Source organism: Lolium rigidum, chromosome 3 (assembly GCF_022539505.1).
Source record: "Lolium rigidum isolate FL_2022 chromosome 3, APGP_CSIRO_Lrig_0.1, whole genome shotgun sequence".
Classification (NCBI taxonomy): Eukaryota; Viridiplantae; Streptophyta; class Magnoliopsida; order Poales; family Poaceae; genus Lolium; species Lolium rigidum.
In genome coordinates this window covers 180,091,570-180,108,057 of record NC_061510.1, presented here as the reverse complement: position 1 = coordinate 180,108,057, position 16,488 = coordinate 180,091,570, and the positions used below count along the sequence as shown (strand labels likewise).

At 43.8% G+C, this 16,488-nt stretch overlaps 1 long non-coding RNA gene across 1 annotated transcript; it reads right to left on the bottom strand.

The window, feature by feature from the left end:
• Nucleotides 1-12,843: 12,843 nt before the first annotated feature.
• Nucleotides 12,844-15,943, bottom strand: LOC124698735. The gene is made up of 2 exons (XR_007001081.1): nt 15,818-15,943; nt 12,844-13,272 (listed from the first exon to the last, which is right to left on the bottom strand). It is a non-coding gene; the product is annotated as an uncharacterized LOC124698735 (long non-coding RNA).
• Between the last annotated feature and the right edge of the window lie 545 nt (nt 15,944-16,488).

Below are 16,488 nucleotides of genomic sequence, written 5' to 3'. Positions count from 1 at the left end.
CATCTAATCCTACGTCTCACACACGCGCGTACCGCTTCGGGTTTGAAGAGGCACTGACAGGCGTGCCCCACCTGTCAGGCGGCCTGCCGCGCGAGAAGCGCTGTTGGGCCAGCCCAACTCCCTCTCTCCCTTCCTGGCCCGTTTATTTTCCCGCGTGGCCCGTTAAATTCAAATCTGAGTTATTCTTTTGATTCAAATTTGCTTGCAGATGCATTTTTCAAAATCAAATAACTTAAAATCTGCTCAACCAAATTTGATGAACTTTATATTGTTGGAAAGCTTATAAAAATCTCTATCCAACCACACTGGATTCAAATCAATATCTGTTGTAGAATTTGAACAGTAAAAAGAACAAGACAGAAAGTTTTCAGAATTCAAATAAATTTGTAAAATCAACCATAATGAATATTGAAGTGAATCCAATTGCTATGATTCACATTTCCAAATCTCTAATTGATTGTGCAAAAATATGATAGGGGTACTGTATATGATCATGGGCTAGAGCAAAATAATGGCTATGTAGTCATTTCTAGCCCATTTAAATCATTTTCAATAGGAAGAGTTGTTTCCTAAACCCTAAGGAAGAAACCCTAGTCTAATGTTGAGTAATGTAGATGATGATGCTAGATCATCTTGAGTGAGCCATTAAGGCTCAAACTAGTCTACTTAAGAATTGTTTGGTGATTGTATCCTTGTATTCGTTTATAGACGCTAGTACCAGAGACTATCAAGAGGAGGACGTCTTCTACCAAGAGGAAGACGAAGAAAACTTTGATCACTACCCCAATCAAGGCAAGCTAATATTCTTGCAAGTTGCCCTAGTGCAAAGCTCTACAAGAGCAAGGCACCATTACATATTACTTTATGCTTAATGATCCTATCCCATGTTTTTACCTTACAAGTTTTGACTTTGGTTTATCAAAGTTTATTTTTGATTCCTGATTCACTTGGTATAGATATGGAGTAGTACAAGAGCATCAAATTTAGCCTAGAGCAATACAAGCTAATTAGCACCCCTCATGACTAGTTGCTAGTGCTAACAACTAAAGGTGACTACTCTAGATGGGAACTTGTGAAATGAAATGACTTTGAAAACCTTGGAATGATGAGTCATTCTATTGAAAGATTTTGAAGGTGAATATGACTTGTGAATGACTTGGTGAATTTTACAAAACTGATGGTTGGGTTCGGATGCGATACCATTCCAATTCTTAAGTACCCGCACAATACCTGAATCTGGGTAAGGCTTAACTGGAAACTTATGTATTTTAGTATGGGTTCCCTCTGAACAAGCGTCATAGGGGTTATGCCGAGGCTGCCTTCATTGAAAGTGAAATGACGTGAAATGAGATGAATGTCCTACCCAAGCCCTGTGCAGTTCCCGGGTTGGCGGTTTGCTATCACCGGGAGGCCAAGCTCATGGGGAGAGGTACCTATACTAGGGTATGTAAATGAAAGGTTATGATTGGTAGTTCGGGCACTGAGTGCGATAAATCAGGGCCAGTTACCCCTGACGGACTATTGCAATTATTGTGGCACAAGTGTACCACCTCTCGCGAGTGTAAACCTATTCGAATAGCCGCGTCCGCGGTCATGGACAGTTGGAAAGGCCATACTGTTCCGTCATCAGAACTTTTTCCAAAATATGAATGGTGACTTGTGACTTGAGTTTGAAAGGTGACTTTGACTTTGAATCACAACAGAGTTGTGGGAATGACACTAATGTTCCCTCTTAAATTAAGTTAGGCAAATGAGGAGTCTCTGTTTATTAAATGCTTAGGAAATAAAACTGGCTTTATGCAAATAAACTTAGAGCTTAGCCCCCCTTACCATAATTGATAGTACTTAGACTAGTCTTAGTTTGCGAGTACTTTAAAGTACTCAGGGCTGTGTCCCTGGCTATTCAAATGGCCAGACTATGAAGATGAGCCCCGGTACCGGGATGAAGGACAGCGGGACGTCTACGACAACTAGGACTACTCCCGACGTCAACGAGTTGCTCGTGGAACAGATGGACCACAACCGCTACTTCGATTCCGCTATGTGTTTTGTAATAGGATCTCTAGATCCTCTATGTTGTATTAAGACTGGATCATGTGATCCTTTGTTGTAAGACAATTATGAGTTGTAATGAATGATGTTCTGTGATACCAATCTATTATATCTCGCAAAAACAATATTCCTGGGATTGCGATGTATGGCATAATAGGCATCTGGACTCAAAAATCCGGGTGTTGACAATAATCGATGCAGATCCATCCTCATCAAGGAAATAACGGGAGGAACCGATCTGCTGGTCAAAGGGCACCAGCGAACCGACCGCGAAGTCCAGACCGACAGGTGCCACACCGGGGAAACAGCCGAAGGAACCACCGATTCCACCAAGCGCTACGTCACCTTGTGGTAGACCCAGGCGAAGCGACCTCCAGATGAAGGAGAGACACTCAAAAGCCTGGGAGCTTAGGGCTCTTCCAAGATAATTTATACTTGAACATTAATCGGAATAGGTACAATCGAAAGGTATCTATTTACAATGTTTAAATTGCCACATAAAATATTTTTATAGTTCCTTACCCAGGTGCAGATGACTCAGTAGTGGGTCTGCTTCTTTCTCAAACTTTTACCCCATTCTACTCCGGCATGTACAGCTCGGGCTTTCTAAAAGTTGTGTAAAAAGCATTTTCATCTATGAAAATATATCAATGGTGTCAATATGATATCTGAAAAGAGGAATGGATGTCAACAAATGCCGATATAAATTCCATTGATGAGAAAATTGGACAATGTGAAAACACTACCAGAGTATATGAGCTCATAAACATTGCCATAGTATGAGCTCAGGATCTTACAAAATAAAGTTATGCTTATAGGATGTTAAAAGGACATATAGTATACAATTATATTGGTTCTTCACTCATGTTTTCTTTCTGAAAGATTGTATGGACCATGTCAAATTCAGAGAAACCTGCAAGCAGATTTAACAATTCTTAACTGGTCAGTAAGTTAGATAAAAACTTGTTGCAACTTTTCTAATCAGCATCAAGAATAAAGCAGTATCTGTCATGGCATAAAAGATTGTATAAAAAAGTAAGTTTGCATTTGTAAAGGGCAAATCAGTATTACCGAATCAATCATTATTGACCATATAACAAAAATAAACTATAATTGGCCATGTCCCTAAGGTAGAACAACAGAGGACAAATTTATTGTTCATTTTTTTACCAGCAAAACATGCATCAGATCTGAACTGCTATCAGGAAAAATCAAGAAACAGTAGAGACATCACCGGCACATGTTCCCTGGCTGCGAACAGCGGGGATAGATCCAGATGAGTGTTTGACGTAGAAGAGGAAGCCTACATAACAGATGATGATTACTTATAAATAGCAAGGGGCCTCCGCTCTTGGTGCATGTAACTGGATCAGGATTACACACACATAACTCAAACTTGAGGAGGATGCAGTTATAGAGGCAGAACACGGAGCACCTCTACGCTCCTGGTGTTGAACTGCAGCGAGAGTAAAACACCCTTAGAAGGCTTGCATTAGTTGAATGCAACAGAGACAAATCTTCTAAGATGATCTCAGTTCTGAAAAAACAAATTGTTTGTTCCTTCAATTTCATTTAGTGAGGAAAAACTGGTATCATTTGTACATGGATTTTTGGTGATATAGTAAACTGTGCTCCAAACCACCACTTCCAATGTATATATGAAACAATTATAGAAAAATAGGAAACAATAAAAATTACAGGCTAATAAAGAACTAACCTATAAGTGATTCATTCATAAGCACTACATGGGCATAGCTTACCGGAACACTGAATGATCTTATCGCATAACTTAGCTCACATATGCTATTCTGAAACAACTAATTAAGAATACTTCACATGTCATTCTAAAACAACTAAGAATAGTTTCATACTATACTGAAAGTCTGAAACAACTGAGGGTACTTCACATTTCCCTCTAATCTTGAAGAAAATATCAATAGATTAAGAGTAGATTAATATAACAAAACTGTGCTTAATTTATCAATGAACACGATACTTGAAACACCTTAGAAGGATTGTATATGTTAGGATGAATGATCAACAAAGCAAACATCGGAATGGAGAACATAACACATTCAACCTATCAAACCCTCACCTTGCATCTGCATATGGATGCACCATGGGCTCCAAAAATTCCAGCAGAAGTGACGGCCAACACAGCTGCAGAAAAATACATAAGTTCAAATCCCCAAATTTAACACAAAGTACATCGCGCAGTTCACCAACACTGCAGGCCAGGACCCACCTTCAAACCAGGAATAGGCGGAACGAATCAATCAATTTATCCGCCCAGATGGCAAAGAAACGCCCGTGCCGCCGACGATGCAGCGCTCAGCGGGAGCAGTTACGGAGGACCCAAATGCGCCTGTACCGCAGCAGCAAAAGCGGCGGACTGTGCTTTCCCTGTTGAGTGCCCAGCAGGAGGGAGAGGAGGAGCGGTGCAGCAGCTCGAGCTTGTCGACGGGAAAGCGGGAGGAGAGGGGGTGGTCGCGGCATCACAGAGGCAGCCGCTGCGAATCCCACACGGCGAACTGGAGGCGGCTCATCTCGGATCAAAAGACCCACCCTTCTTTTTTAAACAGAAGGCTCGAGGAGCCCAGCTTTGAATTAACAAAGCCATCAACCGACCAGGGGTACAAGGTAGCACGCAACAAAGAAAAAGAAGAAAAAGGAAAAATTGGGGACACCAGCTAGAGATACAAGCCCAGGTGATGAAGAGCTAAAGCCTACAACAAAGGAACAGGCAGACTAGGGCCGGGCCCTAAACTACAGGTTCTCCGAGAACGCCCAAGACTTCAGCAAAACACCGGCGGCTCCCCGAGACGCCACTCCGCGGATCTGAAACCATGCAGGACTAGCACACTGAGCAGCATGTCGAACAGAGGACGACCAACAACCCGAGAGCAGGCTAACTACGCTAGTGAAGCCGGCGAACCTCCATAGCTCGAAGGGGGAAACTTCATGACAGCGCCTCCAGGAAGGAAAATGGCGCTCGCGAGCGTCATCGTTGTCGGCACAGAGCAGCTGTGCAATGCTTTCGCAGGAGCTTCGGCACCCACCCCAAGAGAACTCCTAAGTCTCAGCGCATGCCATCACGACAAACCACCGGCCCTGCGAGGAACACCGGGGTGCCTCCTGCCACGACGCAACCACAGACAGCCACCCTAGGCTCGGGAATGGTCGCGCAAAGGGGAGACACACCGTCTATATGAAGCCGGGTCCTGCCTGACGCATGGCCTCAACGAAAGGGGCTTCGAGGAGGAGCTCGGAGGATCGCTAGTAACTAGGGTAGCGAGACAAAACCCGAGGGCAGGCAACCGGCGACAAGATGAGTGTCATGGCCACGCCTCCAAGAAGGTTAACGGCGTCCAAGGACGTCGTCGTCGCCGGCAATGGCAAACGCCTTGCATTGCTTTCGCAAACACCCCATCGAGCTCGCAAGCGTCCCTGTAGGACAAGGCGTCCAGTGGTGCCACACCGGACCTGCGAGAACGGAACCGAGACGCACCGTCCCCCGGTGGTCAAGGGTGGCCGGAGGGAAACAGGAAGGCGGTGACGGCACCCGCCACCGCACCATTGGAGCACCCCCTCCCAACCACCGAACCCCGCCATTCTCCGGCCGGAGCAAACCAGAAATGACATCTTGGTCCCTACCAAGATCGAAAACAGAGGGCGCATGAGCACTGCCAGCCCGGACAAACCCCAGCGATGGCCTCGACCCGCACCCACCTCTGCCGTCGGGGGCACAGGGCAACCCAGCTGCCCAGGACGGGGCCCTACGGGACAACTCAGCCCGAGCCAGACCTAGGCCCGCCGGCCCAGATCTAGGCCCGCCGCCGCCACCCCTGGCCACGGCCGCGCCGGCGTCGGGACGCGCCGACCGAGAGCCGGCCGCGCCGCCAGCCCGCCGGAACCACGCGGATCTCGCACCCGGCGGGCGCCGACGCCTCCGGCGCGCAGACGCCGCCCCTGCCGACCGCGCCGGCCCGCGCCGCCGCCGCCAGACGAGGGGGAGAGGGGGCCCCGCCGGCGCCGGCGCCCCGGGGCTTTGCCGGAGACGCCCTCCGGCGGCGGCGAGGGAGGGAGGAGGCGGAGGGAGGGGTGGGGACGAGGCGGAGATGAGGGTTCCGCCCTGCCGCTCGCGGGGACGTCTCGATCGATCAGCCAACGTTCTGCATCCGATGAGACCCACCCTTCTTTTGTGCAGCCTATGCGTTGCCCTCTCGAGTGGTACGGCTGTGGCTCAACAGGGGAAGTAGAAGGAGGCAATCGATGGAGAAGTAATCGGTGGTGGAGTAGTATGTCGGTGGGGCAATGACCAAGACGGTGGAGGCGTGCGATCTGCCCCTGCCGTCAGTGGCGCGATGGAAACAGAGGAAGAGAACAACACGGCTGGGCGCACGAATTGGGGCAACTTTTTCTGTGTGCTGAACCAATGAATAGTGCGAACGCAGGGTGGGACCGGCGATAGCGACTTGCTGATCGTCCTGAGGAGCCCGGAACACTCGGAGCTTAGAGCTCTTCTAAGATAATATAACAGGGACACGTCACATGTTGCTCAGAAGTCAGTTTACTACTTGTCCTGCCATAATAAAAGGAATATATAATGATACCATGCGTCATGTTATTCTTAAGTCATGCTATTCTTAAGAAATGATAGATTTTTTTTATTAAATACTGGATTAAAGCATAATATCGCAAACAAAACTGCAGTGTCATTTCTCATCTATGATGCAGAAATTACATTGCAATTTTACGATATAGCTACACAAAAGTGCAATAGATAAAATAGTCGTACATGTTAGGATATAGCGACAAGGTAATGCTTCACTTGCTCGTGGGCTGCCCACCTCCAGCCGGCTCTAGTCATCTACTATGAGCAAGGAAACCATGTGAGTAACCGAAAGGTAAATAAATAGTTCTTTTCATTCTCTCTTTAATAGAAAGAACATGAGAACATTGAAGCTGCATATATGATAGGGCATTTAACACTTATAGTCTGCATATCAGTTAGGATATGAATTGGAAAATTAGTTTCTATCATAAACTTAAGATATCTTTACAAAGCCGCAGAAAGCAGGAGATAGCAATTCTTATGTAACTTTATTCTTCCAATTAAATCATGCTTACCAGTTACCACGGAACCTGTAACTGCACACATCATTATTATAGCCAGCTAAGAAACCTGCAAGCTGCACACGTAAGGTACTAAATTTCTTTAACTGAGTACAATATTGAACCGATCTGAGATAGTAAAAAACCTATAGTCCTTCCCACGTATCCCCTCATTACAATCCCTTCTTTCTAGATCAAGTTATGCAGAAGCCTGAGAGGAAATGCCTAATACAAGAGATTAGAGAAAAACGGCAATGAATTGGTAATTTGAAGTACATAGGCACAAAAAATCACATAATTTCACGTCGCAACATAGTTACCGTCAGATCTAAATCTCCAACGCGTAATGTTCAGTTCTTCTAGTACACGGAGGGGAGTAGACCAATTTTTTTTATTCTTGATGCAGAACACAGAACGAGTCAATTGATATCACAATAGAAAGGAGAATCACACCTGCTCGACTGATATATTTCACATGTCGAAACCAGTAGCAATTAGGTTAGAAATGCTTTTCTCTATATATTGTAACAAGGTGAACAGATCTTGTCTTTTTTAAGTCAACACAAATCACTAGTGCTACTTCCAACTGAAAACCACTGCTAATCTGATGATCTGTAAGAAATTCAATTTAGATTCTGCTATGTTTTCTTCGCTTCTTTAAGCCAAGTCACACTGCAACTAAAGTATTAAGACGACGGAGAGATATGATGAGACGATTTAAAACAGAAAGAGAAAATAGCAATACTAACTAGTTCTAGATGGATCCCCAATAGCATTATGAGTCTGCATGAATTGTAAAATTGAAGATTATCTTAGTAAATCCTTTAAATGTATTTACCCAAATAAAAACAGAGATATCAATATCTGAAGCCTTTAATTAGGGTGGGAACTAAAACAGCATGAAGGCTGTGCTTAGAATAGTGAGACAACAACCTTAATCTAGAAAAAAAAAACTTTCAGTCATGTGCATGGAACCATGGAGAGGCTTAACCAAGTAACATACCGACAATTTCTTGCATTGGATTGTCGAGGCACTGTCCTAGCTGTGGCCAGGTGTTTTCATCCTCTCCTTAAACTTCCTTCACGCGGCTTCTTAATCCAATTCTCATTTCAACAATGCAGTTCTTCTAGCTTCCATGAAATTGGGGTTTCTTGGCCTACGAAGATATTTCCTACACACAACACAATACTAAATGCTAATTCGCATGAACTTGGAACGAAAATTTACATCACAATGGTGTACATGTATGTAGTATAACTATTGCAGGATCTGATTCAGCAATGTTGAAGTGAAGCAAAAAATTAATCAAGGCTGACCAAATTTTCTCCTCCCCGTCCATAGAAGCCTATGCAATGAATTCAAATGGCAAGCATGATACACTAATATTTCAGATAATTAGAGATTCCAAAATGTTCATATCATTCACAGATGTTCTCTTCTTAGTTATCCGACATAGCAGCAATAGCATGCATGTCCTCATAACATCTAGGAGTAACTTGGCTAGATAGCTGCGCCACATATAAGACAGTTTTGTACCTTGAGCTTCCTTGATCTCTTTCTTGATCTACCTCAACAGATCCTGCAGCCTAGCTAGATCATATGCTCACACGCCTCATTATCCTGAAATAGGCAAATGAGAATGGACATGTATTGCACAACAACGGACATTAACAAAAGAATGGACTTGTACTACAAGTTGTACAGAATATGGGCATATAGTTTAGAAGTACTAATTTACATAGTATCGCAGTCAAATTTCAGTTAGGAGTAGGCATATCTATACCTAATAATAAAGGAGCTAACGTTTCCTTAGTTTGGTCCGTATTGTTCCATCGTCCGTCGTCGTCCGTTGTTTGTAACCCCACGCTTGTAATGCCACTTCGATCGTTCCGTGGCAGAGTCAAAGTCTAGTTATGTCTATCGCGTGCCTTCCGTTCTCCACCACACCTCCTATCTAGCATGACCGGCTATATAATAGTGAAAACTTTCACACAAAGAAGCAGACACAAAGCGATCCGCCTCCGTTTGGAACATCGGCGCGAGCCACGCGACACGTCGATCCGCCGACGCTGCGTCCTTTATTCGCTACTCCAACACCTCGCCGTAGACCACCGTTGAACGCGTCCGAGGGCTGCGTCCTGCCTTCAATGCTTCGCCGGCGTTCAAGCTCCTCCACGATCTGTTCGACGTCACCCAGGGCTTGTCCGCGTCCCCAGTGCTGCAGTTCCGCCTAAGCGACTCCCATCAGACACGTCGCCACGCTATCTCCTCCCTCTGGCCACGCGCAGGAGCCGTTGAAGGTCCCTGTCTCCTGATGAAATTACGCACATGTGGCTCCCCGTCTCGCCTAAGCGCCTCCGCTACGAGCCTCGCCTAGGCAACTTCCGCCAGCCACACGCTACTCCCATCTTCTTCAGCTAGCCACAGGCAGGAGATTTCGAAGCAACCAAGCTAAATTGTGAGTGTGGCTTTCTAAAACATGGCAACGGTGGCCGCATTCATGGCTAGCGAATTCGGTTCATGATATTTCCAGGTCCACTATGTATAGCTTGAAACGCTGTTTATTTGCAACATTGACAAATACGAACTGTATCTAAACTTGGTTCTGAGTATATGCCCAAGACTGTTCATCGTGTTGTCACTAGCATATTCAGTTGCACAGGAAAGAGATTACCGGTTGTCCTCAGTCCAGACATGAAAGGAAACAACTCCTGGTTTGAGCTGCTTTGTCTGCAAGAATTCAACGATAAATAATGACCCGACAAAGTCCATGCAATTGTAATCGAGGTCAAAAGGGCACCATCGGTCTGCCCTAGATCCACCCCTGCCGCCGCCAAATTGATGACCTCGGACGGCATGATTAGAGGGAGTCATGTGTGCTTCATCATGGAGATCAGCGCCGAGCGTGGTGAGCAAAACGAATCCAAGCTTATTGAAAACACTGCTACACGTCATGATTCGGTTGATGGAGTCTAATCCGGAGTTGGGAAACCTAGCTAGCTACGGCAGAGATATATACTTGGCCTGGCCGTTCGAGGGAAGATCGATAAATTATGAGGTCTGAAGCAGGCGGCGGCGGACTGGTCGTGCTCGCCAGGGCCATCAACAAGGCGGTGACGGCGGAAGATCGATTAATTCAGTTCAACACACGCGCCACTGCTGTGTGAGGCTTAGGCAACGCCAGAGTTTGCCAGGTCCGGCCGAACTTGACACTGGCCGACGACAAGGCAGTGGCGGGTGCCACGCAAGAGCCGCTGTTGGCATGAGGCTCGGGTCAGGTGTCTGTAGTTACGATCTGATGTTCTTCAAGCTGCTGGCCTGGTCAACTGCAGATTGATGGGTCCTGGTTGGGCAGCACCAAAAGGCACCCGCGCGAAGGGCGACAAGGACAACGGCTGCCTAGCTTCTTCGACTGCAATTCTCAAAAAAAAAAAAACCTTCTTCGAGTGCAGCGCATCACTTCTTGGTTTGGGCATGGGTGCAGGCGAGTCTATAATCGCGTTGATACACTTCTCCCTCCGCACTGCTCGGGTATGTGCTCCACAAGATAACAACTATGACGCTACGAGAGACAGTAATACTTCATCAGCTATGACGCTACGAGAAACAGTAATCACTTATTTACTTAATCTTCATTAATGTGTCATATATATCTCTTGTTGGATTATACGATAGGTCCACTATTATGTAAATCATTAAGCGAAACAAAATTATATAATTATATCTAAAACCATTATTCAAAATAGTTGATAAAAAAGAATGATGTATAGAAGATTACTCCCCGAGCGAGTAGATAGAATACCAAGTGGTTAATTTTTTAAAGCATAGACCTTTGTTGCAAAAAAAAAAAAAAAACAAAGTCTAGCGCTAGAGAGAAAAACTGTTCACACGGATAATTTTCTAGAGCGTTTGTGTATTTCTTCCCGGTGCAACGCACATACACTTTTGCTAGTCTATACCTTACCTACTAATAAAAGAAGTAAGATTTCTCCCCATTCTTTCATCCGTTTAGGTTTACCCCTATATCTGCCTCCGATTGCTATCGCTGGTTCGTCCGTATCGCTAGATGGGCCTACGAGCAATCGCTGGTTCGTCTGTATCACCATCGATGGGCCTGCGTTCTCTGGTGCGTTCATCGTCATCAATGGGCCTGAAGGAATCACATACGCTTCTTTCTTGGTCACTTCCTATCGCTGGTGTGGGCCGATCTCCTCGTTCCCCTATCGTGATTTACACGTTAAAGATATTTTACAATATTGTCCCACCTCGCTCCCGTGTACAGAGTACCACCGGTTTATATACGTAGTCTTTTGGGTTGTAACAAGCCACCTTTTTTTTTTGCGAAACACAGTACAATCAAAGACGCTCATACATACGCGTACACACTCACCCCTATGAACGCACACACGCACACCCTACTCCTATGAGCACCTCCAAGAGACTGCGTTGAAGAACTAATCCGGCGGATCTTGAGATTGACGAAGTCACCACAGGCGCCTCGCTGTCGACGGGAACGTCGCCTCCCACTGAAGAATATTCCGTCTTTATGAGACACCAAAGTGTCAAATCTGAGATTTGAACTCTGGTGGGCTGGGGGTGGCACTGCCCTCCTAACCATCCAACCACAGGTTGGTTCTCTATAACAAGCCACCTTGGAAACGACAGGTAGCAGTATCATTGTATGATCCCAGATCTATTGTGGGAGCAAATTTAAAGGAGAAAATTACAGGCTTGTGTGGCATGAGAAAGGAAAGCAAATTAAAGGAAGGGGATATATTGCACAGTCGTGGCATGAGGGGGGAGGTAAGAAAATTAAAGGAGGGAATTATGCACCTGACGGGCAAGCTCCATGGCACAGGCCAAGACAAAAATATAGCTGAAAATGGGAGTGTCTAATGAGCAGCTGACTGTTTTATAATTCGGTAACAGGCAGATTTCTAGAGCCAATTAAAATATGATAGCTGTATAGACTTCAAATAATGAGAGGTGAACGAAAACTGTCTGTTTTTCATTTACTAAACAGACATATTTTTGTCTGCTGGGCCGAGTCTTTGATTTGCATCCTCGGCTAATGAAAATTGAGTTGATAAAAGCCCAGCAGTAGCAACACGTGCTTAAGTTTGGCTCGGTTCAATGCAACAGCAAAAGAAGGGAAAGCTAGGACAATGTGAGTAACAGTAAAGAAACTGAAAGCTGATCTTCTCCAGAAACACAACATGCCCCGTTGCATTGGCTGATCGGTGGTTGATGGTATTGGACAGATCCAAACATCTAGCGAAGGGAGAAGAAGATAGGAAAGGGAAGGGAAACAAGATCCGGATCAGAGATGGGGCAAAAGGAACAAAAAAAAAGTCCACCTGAAGATGGAATTAACCTGCTGGATGTAGAAGAGAGTCTGCAAACCCAAATAATTCGCCTTTCAAAAACCCTTCAATCTTACATACTTTCACCATCAATTGGAAACATAGCTGTCAGTACAAGTAACATGTAGAGGAAAACCTGATAAACCTAGTGTTTTTATAGAAATTGCATTGGCACTGCAGTCCTGGATGGTCAGGAACAAGAGTGATCCCATGGCGAATGTATCGGAATGAGCGGAAAAGCCAAACATGCATAAAAATCATCCAGAAATGCTATTTCACAAAAATAGACGTTTTAGCATGAACAAACTTGCATTCAAATTTAGTCCATTGTGTTCATTGCATTGAACAAACCCAGAATACTACAAGTTTGATACAAAAGCTGGAAAAGAGAAACCGTAAACACAGTGTCTTCAGATGTGATTCCCATGCACAAACACAGATGGCAACTTCCAAAAAAAACAGGGAATAAACGGGCAACCACGACCACCAAACTTCCTGCCTACAACACATAGAATGAGATTGTGACAGTGCCTTCCGTTTTGTAGAACAACAACATCAGTACATCGGTACCTACGTCGAGTATACTGATCAAGGTGAATTGATTCCAGCTAGTTCTGAAGCTAACACCCCATCGGAGTTTGTGTAGAAATCTGCTTGCATGGTGTTCCCCTGATGCATTGACATAGCTGCAGCTCCATCTTTTGGAAGGCTGGGAGCTTTAGAAATCCCCTTAGGGATCCTCTAAAACAACAAAACGATATAAATGCTCAGCTGAACAAATTATATTTCTGAAACAAAGATGTTACTACATGGAAATGATTACTAGACAGCTGTACATAATACCAGTCTTAGAAAATGAATGGACTAACACACAGTTTCCAGACCAAATTCCTGAGCCATTATGTGCTCATCGCATCAGGGACTTCTGATCACCTGTCAACTCTATCCAGCTAGAAAACACTACAGCTTACCTTCATGTTCATTGACACAAAAAAAGAACAAGAATTAACATCTACAGAATTATTTACATATACAGATTGGTGACCAAACCAATCTTAATATCTACATGCGAAGGGATTGTCTGAATCAAATTCACAGAGATGCTTGACTTTCCAAACAGTTTGGAGACACCTATGAGTTTGCATCACATAGAGGTGACATGAAAATTGCTAAATTCATGGAACTACTACGTTTGACAAAACACTTACTCAAGTGAAGGTGATAAATTGACAAAAACAACTAGGCAATAACTAAACGACAAGACAAAGAGACTGAACAACGAGGGTAAGAAATGAAGAACAAGAATAGTGACAAAGTGGGAACAAAGAAATACTAAATCAAGAAAGAGATAAGGAAATACCAGTGATGGAAGAATTTTCAAGGATAATTATCATCTTGTTCTTCCTTAGAACATAAATAAAGAATAAAAGGGGAACGAAATGAAGAAAGAGAGAGTTGCACCACACACAGCAACTAAGAGTAATCCATTAAGCTACTGTCTAACTGACGGAACTGACAAAGTATCAAACAGAAACTGAAAAGAGAGACAAATCTGAACTTTCTTCTTTTAGACGACTAAGAAAGAAACTGAAGCTAATGATTACTGAAGAAAAACATAAATTAAATTGAACTGAGAAAATTAAGACTAAAAACTAAGTCCATCCGCCTTTTCCCAGGCTTCAAACCAGCTTTGCAACTTAGGAAAATCTTTAAAATGGCATAGGAGGAGTTCCCCACGACTCCATCCCCGCTAAAGAAAGAGAAACCAAGAATATAAGAAAGAAAACAAAATAATGAAGAACAAAACAGAGAAACAATGAAGTAAACCAGAAACTGAGGAAATAAATAACTAAGAAACTGAAGTGAACTCAAGAAAAAAGGAGAAAGAAAGAAACAATAAGAAACTGAAGGTACGAAAAACTAACCAAATAACAATGAGATAAAACTAAATAAATAAATAAAAAATAAGCAAAAACTGAAGAACGAAACAGATAAACAATGAAGTAAACCGGAAACTGAGGAAATAAATAACTAAGAAACTGAAGTGAACTCAAAAAAAAAGGAAGAAAGAAAGAAACAATGAGAAACTGAAGATACGAAAAACTGACCAAATAACAATGAGATAAAACTAAACAAATAAGATTGAACAACAAAGTAATGCAATAATCATATACTGAAATCTAAACACAGTGATTGACATACTAAATAACTAAAATAGAACATAGAATGTAAACTGAAAGACTGAACAATCGGTAAAATAAAAAACTTAAACTGAAAAAATAAGAAAAGAAATGAAAACTGAAGATGCAGAGAAGGCACTAGCCACTAGAGCAGCCGGCCATCACTCTACTCCATTTAGTGTGCCCGTCTCAACAACAAGAATAAGAACACAGTCGCGTTCCGGAGCAGAATGCAAATTTTGCCAAAACACACTTGATTTACTTAGTAAACACAGCTTCACATATACTACATAATGAAAAAAGCACAGCCTCGTGTGTGTTACCTCAACTAAATGAACATGTCTAGGATCAGACGGAACATCATCAGCAAATGGTTAAGTTAATTACCTTCTGTCTGTATGTTTCAATGGATCAACATTGTCAAGCAAAAAAGGAACCCCATCTATGATCCCTGGCTTGTGCAAAGGGACTAATACTATACGTGATAACAGTATGCACGGGCTTGATGAAAATCTTAGGTTCGCCACTGCGTGATAATATCATCACTATACATATACTACCTTTCAATTACCGGAAAAAACTGTACAAGGTGCATCTCTTTGGTACAAGAGGCCCCTTCAAACCTGAACCCTGATCTAACCAATATGCTCCCACACCAAACTGAATCCTGAACAAATCAAACCGTTTGCAGATCAGAATCTGAACTAAATATCTATCCATGGCGCCGAATCAATCATTCACCACCCTGAAAATGGTAATCTGAGGGGTAAATACACATCCCCGACGCCGAACCAAGCATCCTCCCTGCCTGTACTTAGGGCTGAAGCTGTCCACGGAATTGGACCCATATCGCTGCTGACAGATATAACTAGCATCAAACAAAGAATCTATCCACTAGAGCGTTCCTCCAAAATCTGCGCCCCCCTGACCGCCGCTCTCCAGCGAAATCTGCACTCCTCCAATGGTAGGAAAATAGAAAACTAACTACAAATCTCTACCAGCTACCATTCCACTCGAGGCACCACAAGCAGCCAAACCCTCACGCCCGCGAACGAAAAAGAGGAAAAAAGATGGAAGGGAACAGAGAAACAAGGACAGAGGAGTACCAAACTAGTCGGCGGCGTCCAGCCTTCAGCACTCGTGATCCACCACTCTCTCCATCAGAGGGCTGACTGGCGACAGAAACCCTGCAGGCCTCTCCGCCATGGACGTCTCGGGCACCTCCCTCGCCTCCTCCATTGAAACAGAGCGAAATGACACGCCCAGATAGCAGATACTAAGACAACACGGCCCAGAGCCATCCCAGGAATGAGATGGACACGCTAAGCGCGTGACGAGATACGTGCGACTCAAAAAAGATCGAACGGCCAGAAAACTGACTGTGCGCCAATTGAAAAACAGCTAGCTGTTAGTTAGGAAAACTGAAAATATAATGGCAGGCCAAGAAGAGGGAATTACGCATACAGCTGGTTTCAGTTTCCGGTTCATGAAACAACACAGGAGGACTACGCATCAATCTTCATCAGTTAATATGCAGAGTTGAAAACGACACGCGTACTATATATTCACATCAAAACGGAGGCCGAGCTAAATGTAACCATTTTTTCACAAATTTTAAAATTCATATTCCAAAGTTAAAAATCCAAAAGAAAATCGTAGAGGTAGAAAATTGTGTAAATTTAATATGAACTAATTTATATTCTAGGTTACACAAAAATGACAAAATCTGATAAAAGCCTATGAAATATTTGCTAAAAAATAACGCATGGCAACAAAA